This window comes from Habropoda laboriosa, unplaced genomic scaffold (genome assembly GCF_001263275.1).
Source record: "Habropoda laboriosa isolate 0110345459 unplaced genomic scaffold, ASM126327v1 scaffold387, whole genome shotgun sequence".
Lineage (NCBI taxonomy): Eukaryota > Metazoa > Arthropoda > Insecta > Hymenoptera > Apidae > Habropoda > Habropoda laboriosa.
Window position 1 is genome coordinate 558,508 of NW_017100510.1, and position 9,941 is coordinate 568,448.

Here is a 9,941-nt window from a genome sequence, read left to right on the forward strand (position 1 = left end):
CGCCGCTATACTCTCGAAGGCTACGCCATTGAGGAGGACGTGGCTTATGGAGACGGCGAAGCTCGTTCTCCCGTGGTTTATACCGGGCAGACGGGGCGAGGGGGTGAACTGTTAGGCGCAAGCACGTGTTAAAAACATAACCACTTACTTCAATGGGCTTAGGGTTTATTTATCGCGCCTAGACACCCCCGCACGAAAGTCCTCCGCGTGTATCATACGGTCTCGGAGCCTGGCAGGCCTCTCGCCAACGAATTCACCAAGTCCTCTTCGCGTTCACGCTTGGGAAAAAGCGTTTTCACCGGCGTGCCGAGTGATTTCGACGCCTAGTATACGATGATGATGGAATTACTGGGAAACGCGTTTCAACCTCTTAGCCTGAGAACGATTAAACCGTTTCCGCTTGGTAAGCGTTTAATGGCTGACATTTAGCCTGGCGATATCTTAATGCCGCGTCGGAGAAAGCTTTTCGGTGGAAGTCGTCGACGCGTTAACATGGCCGAAGCCGAGTGATCGTCTCGCGTCACGTTTCGCGTAATGGCGGTAGCGACGGAGATTTCACGATCCGGTGTTCAATTCGGTAAAACGTCGGTTCGTTTTACGACTCGTGATAAGACGGAGGTTCTCGAGACGAGGAATTTAATGAGCTTGCGGTTGCGAGTTATTAGCGGGCTGGAGGATGTATCGGTGCATTGGGATCCTGGTGTTTTGAAATATTGGTATCTTGGTATCTTGATATTATTGGAATATTGGTGCCTCGATATATTGGAATATTGATATCTTGGTGTATTGGAATATTGGTATCTTGGTATATTGATATCTTGGTACGTTGGAATATTGGAATATTGGTATCTTGGTATATTGATACCTTGGTACATTGGTATATTGATATCTTGGTATCCTGGTACATTGGTATATTGGAATATTGGTATCTGATAGATTTGAATATTGGTGTCTTGATATATTGGAATATTGATATTTTTGCAGGTACATTGGGAAATTGGTGCCTTGGTATATTGGAATACTGGTGTCTTGGTATATTGGAACATTGATATTTTGGTACATTGGAATATTGGTATCTTGGTATTTTGAAAAGTTAGTACTTTGGTGTCTTGGTAGATTGGTATCTTGGTGTCTTGGTAGATTGATCTATTGGAATATTGGGAAATTGGTGCCTTGGTATATTGGAATATTGGATGTCTTGGTATTTTGGTATATTGGAATAGTGATATCTGGGTATATTTGAAAATTGGTATCTTGGTATATTGATATCTTGGTGTATTGCAAAATTGGTATCTCGGTATATTGGAATATTGGTGCCTTGGTATATTGGAATATTGGATGTCTTGGTATTTTGGTATATTGGAATAGTAATATCTTGGTATATTTGAAAATTGGTATCTTGGTATATTGATATCTTGGTATATTGCAAAATTGGTATCTCGGTATATTGGAATATTGGTGTCTTGGTATATTGGAATATTGATACCTTGGTACATTGGTATATTGATATCTTGGTATGTTGGAATATCGGTGTCTTAGTAGGTATATTGGAATATTGGTATCTTGGTATGTTGGAATATCGGTGCCTTAGTAGGTATATTGGAATATTGGTACCTTTGTACAATATCGCAATAGGTATACACCCATAAACAACTAAATAAATCAACTGCACCTCGTTACTTAGTCCTTGGAAGAAAAAAAAAAAGAAGAATTCCTCGAGCTTTCCCTCGGCAACAAGGGGACACATTTTCTCCCCTTCGTGCAAACGATAGATATCAATGGACCCTGAACAAGACCAAAGGTCGTGTGTAACAGAACTTGCCTAATTTCTCCCTGGTTATCCAACGGTGTGATCTCCCAAGGATCCCGTTGGCGGAGGCACGAAAAGCTAACGGTGCCCGCGAAAAATCTCGACAGATTTACAGCCTCCCGGCTACCGTGGATCGCATCGTCCACAGAGAGAGAGAAGAGAATCTCGACAGATCTTCCATCCATCGTTCACTAACGACGATCTCGATCGAAATGTTCCACGGACGCATAATTCCTACGGTTTTTCCCCGTTTCGTTAACTGTCAACCGTGTGCCTCCTCTCACTCTCTCCCTTTGCTCGGCGAGGACGAGACACCTGCAGAGACCCACGAGAACCGTTATATGCTCATCGGACAGAGATTCCACCTAATAAAGACATAATTCTAGGAGATAGAATCTAACAGCGGGTTCGCGCGAGTCGGCCATCTTTACGAGGCAGCGCGCTGTCCGATTCGAGAACAGAGATCGAATGTCGGGGGTGCAGCCAAGGTTCAACGATCGTTTTCCTTTCTCTCTCTCTCTCTCTCTCTCGTTTTTGTTCGTTCTTTCGACCCCGGGAAAAGGAACGCTTTCCTTGCGGGATTTATGGCCTCGTTAACGGGGACGCCTGTACTCGTTGTACGCGGCGAACACACGAAATTGATTATTAAACCGCGACCAGAGCGTAGGTGAAGCCATCTTGCTCTTTCTTACGCGTCGCTTCTCTATCGGAGTAATTCTATATCTATGGGAGACTGGGAGATGTTTCTTACCATTTTCTGGGATCAGACGGAGGAGCGTTTTAGATAGCTATGGCGTGAGGGGAAAATTGTGTAGGTATATTTATTTGGCTGTTGAAAGTGTAGCGTGAGTTAATTGTATTGTTAATTTTTGGAAAATGGAACGGGTCGAGAGTGTATCTCGTTTGGGGTTCGCAATACAGTGTCTTAGTTGTTCGTTTTTCAGATATTGTGGAGATGGTTTTCTTGACCCTTTTGCATCTCTGGAGGGAATGTCTGGGGAAGTGATTTTTGTGCATCTGAATTTTTGGACGAGACTCTTCTGTTTCTCTTCTCTTCTCTCTCTTCTCTCTCTGTCTTCTCTTCTTCTTTCTCTTCTCTCTTTCCTCTCTTTGCCTTTTCTTCTCTCTTCCTTTTCTCTCTTTGTCTTCTCTTCTTTCTTTTCTCTCTTTGCCTTCTCTTCCTTTTCATTTTTGTCTCTCCCTCCCTTTTCTCTTTTTATCTTCTCTTCTTTCTTTCTCTTCTCTTCTCTCTTTTCTCTCTTTGTCTTTTCTTCTCTCTTCCTTTTCTCTCTTTGTCTTCTCTTCTCTCTTCTCTCTTTGCCTTCTCTTCTTTTTCATTTTTGTCTCTCCCTCTCTTTTCTCTTTTTGTCTTCTCTTCTTTCTTTCTCTTCTTTTCTTCTTTCCCTTCTCTCTTTCCTCTCTTTATCTTCTCTTTGTCTTCTCTTCTTTTCCTTTCCTCGTCTCCCTTTGTCTTCTCTTCTCTTCTTCTCATCTCTCCTCTCCCTCAAAAAATATTTCTTCGATTCTTCTGGACATATTTCATGTTATGGGTTGATCTGGGTGAGATTAGGATAGGCTTCGAGAATCGGGGATATTAGGAAGTTGGAGGCCACTACTTCCAACTACTGCTCGATGTTATTTTACGAGGAAGATGGGAGTGAAGGAATTTTAATGCGTGAGAATGATGTTGGAATGAGTTAGGTTATGTAATGGGGCTGTCGAGGTGGATAGAAAATGTCTTTGGGAGGAGTTTATGATATATGCCTGATTTATCTTCTTTCTTTCCTAGATCTTACAGATAATATAGTCGTGAGTTCGATGATGCATTATCCTACTCTGTAATTATCACCATTATTATATTCCTGTTACCTAAGAACGATCAACTTTATTTTCACCGTTCCTCTGAAACTCACACGGTATAATTACATTAAACATAATACCCTTTCCATGCATTTTCACCAACACTAAATTATATTAACACTAGAATTACCGACCGAGTCAGAATGACACATTACCGACTTTACAAAAGTGAATTTTTACGTAAGTAAACCATAATTGCAAAATTCGATTCATATCGATACAAATAGAAGCATACCTGTAGAAAATAAATTCGGAAAGTTACAAATGATAACACTTACCAGTATTGAACATTCACGTTTTCTCGAAAGATGCTAATGGGTCATTTTGACCCGGTCGGTTCGTGATTATTAAAAACAACACTTTTCCCACCCAACTTCACGAACATTCAAATATTCAAGTAAACACTTCATCACGCTCAATCCATCGAAAATTTGAATCGCAAATTTTTCAGATAATTTCATCAAATTCCACCCTTGATGAAAAATTGTCACCTTCAACGAATCACGGAACGTCACAAATTTCCACCGACCCAAGTTCAATTTCCGCTCGATTGCTCGCGAAAATCCTCGCGCGGAGAAAAAAAAAGAATGTCGCGAGGATGTAAATTTCAGGTCGTTTGTCGCGGCAATTCCGCGCAAATTGCCGGGAAAAATCACTGGGGAGAAAACAAGGTTTGGCGCGCGATTGTCCGCGGTCCAATCGTCCGCAAAATGGCCGCACATTCGACGCGCTAACAACAACTTGATGAAACGATTAAAACCGTAACGAGAGGATCGTCCCTTCCATTTTCTCCGCCGGCTGCGATTCCACACGCTGATGGCTGTTGTTACGAGATTTCCACGCGAGAAATTTTACCCGATTCGCATGTATGAACGGTCGCTGCCCCGCGGGAACGCTCAGTCAACCAGCGAGCGACGCGTCCCTTGAGAACACGCCCTGATAAATCTGTCCACCCGTTGTTAACTCCGATTTCCGAGGGCGTGCGCGTGAAAATCCTGCTCGATTATGTGAATTCCCCTTTTCTTCGCATTTTTTTTCTTTTTTTTGCAGTTTCTTTTCGTCTGAAAGGTTTCAGGAGTTTTGAGAAAGTTTGGGATAAATTGGGGAATCGGTCAGGAATGAGAGATGAATTTTGTTGAACGAAGAATATGATTTGTGGTGCTTCAGTTGTACGGTTTTAGTATTGTGTAGCGGAAGAATTGAGAGTAGATTTGTCAAATTTTGAATTGTTGAACTGTTCGAATTAGTCGGATAATTTCGAATATTAGAAGTGTATGAATTTTGGATCGCGCCAAATATTTAGTCGAATAATTCGAGTATTTCGAATATTGGAAGCGTTTGAATTTCGGAGTGTGCCGAATATTTTGTGGAATAATTCGGCTAATTTGAATATTCGAAGCGTTTGAATTTTGGATCGCGCCGAATATTTTGTGGAATAATTCGGCTAATTCGAGTATTCCAAGCGTTTTAATTTCGGGCCGCGCCGAATGTTCCAAGCGTTCGAGTTTCGGATCGCACCGAATATTTTGTGGAATAATTCGGCTCATTCGAGTATCCGAAGCGTTTTAATTTCGGACCGCGCCGAATATTCCAAGCGTTTCAGTTTCGGATCGCGCCGAATATTTCGTTGAATAATTCGGATAATTTGAATATTCGAAGCGTTTGAATTTTGGATCGCGCCGAATATTTTGTGGAATAATTCGGCTAATTCGAGTATTCCAAGCGTTTTAATTTCGGGCCGCGCCGAATGTTCCAAGCGTTCGAGTTTCGGATCGCACCGAATATTTTGTGGAATAATTCGGCTCATTCGAGTATCCGAAGCGTTTGAATTTTGGATCGCGCTGAATATTTTGTGGAATAATTCGGCTCATTCGAGTATCCGAAGCGTTTGAATTTTGGATCGCGCCGAATATTTTGTGGAATAATTCGGCTCATTCGCATATTCGAAGCGTTTGAGTTTCGGATCGCGCCGAATAATTTATCGAATAATTCAGATAATTCGAATTTTCATATCATCCATGATTGAGAAAAGTTAAAAGACGAATTGTGGAAACCTCTTTTCTCCAGAATATACAAATTTTCTTGCACTTTCGGATAAATTTTATAAACCCTCAAGAATAAGAGAGACCTTTCAATTTCTCAATTCCAAAACAACCAAAAATCACATTTTTTCCTTCTCTCTCCAATTACCGAGTAACACAAACGAACAGAGGACATCCTTTAAAGGCACTTGGAGTGGAAAAACCGGCAATACAGATCGGACATTTCCACAGAACTACGAGGAACATACGGACGCGTTGGTTTCCTGTGGCGATACTTGACAAACGATGCCCCATAATGTCCCGAATAACAGGGCACCATTGACTCGCAGCATTGTCGTATAGGACAGGCCGTAGTCGAGCACCGGCCACCAGGAGGTCCCTTGCCTTGGCCACTTACTTATTTTTCCCCATTGTTCTCGATCTTCGAGCCGCCCTTGTCCCTTCCCTGACCAACAGTTTTCACGCTCGATGTTTATGGCGCTTCGTGAAACCGTGTCACGTTCCCTTTTCCCTTTGTCAGACTCTACACTCTATTAACTGCTCAGGATCTATATACGGCGACTCTTACTAACGTTCGGACACTCTTTAGAACAGTATAACTTTTTTAAAGTTGGACTCAACGACTTGAGATTTTTCTGAGAAGTTAGGATTAGTATACTAGATGACGCGTGTAAAACTTTTTGAAAAAATTGCAATTTGTGGGAATCGCGAAGAAAATTGTAAAGGTCACATTCGACAACTTTTTTACCTGAAAGCTCGTAATGAAAATCTAAAAAATACGTTTTGTACGAGCTACAAACAGTTAAAGATTGTGAAAATCGCACTATTTCACGACTTTCGGCCTATAATTGTAATAAATCTGAAGATTCCTACATCTATCGATGCCTGTCGCTTGTTTCTCCATCTACCGATTTCGATGAAATTTTCAGCATGCGCACAAGTGACATAAATCTACAAAACGTATGTTTGAAATTTTCGTTACAAGCTCAGGTAAAAAAGTTGTAAACAGTGACCTTTACAATTTTCTTCGTGAAAAAATTTTATATGCGTCATCTAGTATACTAATCCTCCTAACGTGAAAAAATGTTACACGCGTCATCTAGTATACTAATCCTTCTAACTTCTCAAAAATACTCAAGTCGTATGATCCAATTTAAAAAAAATTACACTGTTCTAAAAAGTGTCCGAATATTAGTAAGAGTCCTTTCTCTGTAATGAGATTATCCGTGCTGGTTGGACGCGGGAGAGAAATCGTAAGAAAATCGGCGAAGGTAAGTACGTTGGAACCGAGAGCTGTTGCGTTTGCGAAGTCAGATGAGATCTTCTTGAATTTTCACTAGAAATGAGTTTCGAGGGATTTAATGGGATTTGGAATTTTTTCAGAGTGGTATCAGTATTGATTTCTAGAAGAAGGTAGTATTTTTCGTAATATTGATATTTTTTAAGTTTGCAATGTCAATACATACTTTTTTATTTTTGTGATTTTAGCATTTTTTAATTTTTGTAATATTGATACTTTTTGGTTTTGTAACGTCAATAAGAAAATCATGGGAGAATCAGCGAAGGTAAAGTGTAGACGAGAGCTGTTGCGTTTGAGACGAGATCTTGAATTTTGCCGATGGAAAGTTCGATTGTTGGAAATGATTTTCGAGGGATTTAATGGGCTTTGATTTTTTTTGTGAGTGGTAGGTATTGATATTGATTTTGAGGAAGAAAGTAGTATTAATGCCTACTTTTTATTTTCGTGATTTTAATATTTCTTAATTTTCGTGGTATTGATATTCTTTAATTTTCGTAATATTCGTATTTTTCATTTCTGCGATGTTGGTGTTTTCTTCGTTTTGTGATATTAATATTTATGATATTCGGAGTGATGATGTTAACGTTGAATGTAATAAACGATGGCTTGGTTAATGTTGCTTTCAAGAAGTAATTAATATTTTGATAATGTTAAATGGTACTCTGTGGTGTCGTCGAATTTGTTCTCATTCCCTGTACAAAAGAGAAAACAGGAAATGGTTTCAATTAAGGATGTTAAAGTAGCCTTGTTCCCTCGGCAAAGAGAAGGAATCATTTTGGAAATATCGATTAATCTCTTGCGAACACGTGCTGTGTATACCGGGTGCCGTAGAAAATTTGCTCCGAAGTTTCTGCGTTCGTATTATTGAACAGTTTGAATAAAAAAATTTCGAAAACCACACGATCCTTAGTTTCTCATTATGTTTACTCTGTAACCGTCAAACTTCATTTCACTCCATACACCGTGACAAAAGTTAACTTCAAATGTATCTCCGTATCTATTTAAAAAAAAGAAAAGAAAGTATGCAAAATACAGGACAAATAGAGGAAACTGATATTTATGTTAAATATTGAACAATATAAAAATTGAAAAATTTGAAAATTTATGTGACCCTCACTTTTTCACTATTTTTACTCTACCGACCCAAATTTCGACCTAACCAACAAACTTCATTTCATTTTATATAGATTCTGTGATAAGAATTATCCTCAAAAGTATCTCCTTATCTATTTCCAACAAAAGTGTATAAAAAATACAGAACAAATAGAAGAAATTTATATTTATGTTAAATATTGAACATTTAAAAATTGAAAAATTTGAAAATTATGTGACCCTCACTTTTTCACTATTTTTACTCTACCGACCCAAATTTCGACCTAACCAACAAACTTCATTTCATTTTATATAGATTCTGTGATAAGAATTATCCTCAAAAGTATCTCCTTATCTATTTCCAACAAAAGTGTATAAAAAATACAGAACAAATAGAAGAAATTTATATTTATGTTAAATATTGAACATTTAAAAATTGAAAAATTTGAAAATTATGTGACCCTCACTTTTTCACTATTTTTACTCTACCGACCCAAATTTCGACCTAACCAACAAACTTCATTTCATTTTATATAGATTCTGTGATAAGAATTATCCTCAAAAGTATCTCCTTATCTATTTCCAACAAAAGTGTATAAAAAATACAGAACAAATAGAAGAAATTTATATTTATGTTAAATATTGAACATTTAAAAATTGAAAAATTTGAAAATTATGTGACCCTCACTTTTTCACTATTTTTACTCTACCGACCCAAATTTCGACCTAACCAACAAACTTCATTTCATTTTATATAGATTCTGTGATAAGAATTATCCTCAAAAGTATCTCCTTATCTATTTCCAACAAAAGTGTATAAAAAATACAGAACAAATAGAAGAAATTTATATTTATGTTAAATATTGAACATTTAAAAATTGAAAAATTTGAAAATTATGTGACCCTCACTTTTTCACTATTTTTACTCTACCGACCCAAATTTCGACCTAACCAACAAACTTCATTTCATTTTATATAGATTCTGTGATAAGAATTATCCTCAAAAGTATCTCCTTATCTATTTCCAACAAAAGTGTATAAAAAATACAGAACAAATAGAAGAAATTTATATTTATGTTAAATATTGAACATTTAAAAATTGAAAAATTTGAAAATTATGTGACCCTCACTTTTTCACTATTTTTACTCTACCGACCCAAATTTCGACCTAACCAACAAACTTCATTTCATTTTATATAGATTCTGTGATAAGAATTATCCTCAAAAGTATCTCCGTATGTACGTTAAAAAAAAAGTGTGCAAAAAAGTACAGTGGAAATAGAAGAAATTGATGTTAATTCGCGATAGACGGAAATGGAAGTAGCTACGCCACTGCGTGGAGGCCAATCGAAACGCCATTAGTACCCGGTGGCATTAAACGAGCGTGTTCTCGAAGCAGGTAGCCATCTTCCGCGGCGGCTTCCACGAAAATTAACTACTCGCGGTGGTTCGATTCGAAATTCATTAATTTCCCCGGGACGCGAGTACGCGCGCACACACGCCGCCACGGACGATCACCCGCGGTGTCCGCTCGCTATTAATGCGCGGCTCGCCTCGTCTCGAAATCGAATTACACGTCGATGGAATTAGCTTCCGTCAACGAGCCGCCTCGTTGCTCTTTATTAAACCGCCAGAATCGTGCACCTGCCTCTGATCGGCCTGACCTCGCGATTTTTGCCCCGTGAAATTCGTTCTTTATTCGCGAGAGAGAGAGGAGCCAGTCGAGAGGAGCAAATTTCGCAATTCGAGACTTCGAGGTTCTCCATCTTACGTTCTCCATTTGCACGAAATTTGTACCCCCATTTTTTTCTAAAAATTAATTTTAAATGGAATTCTT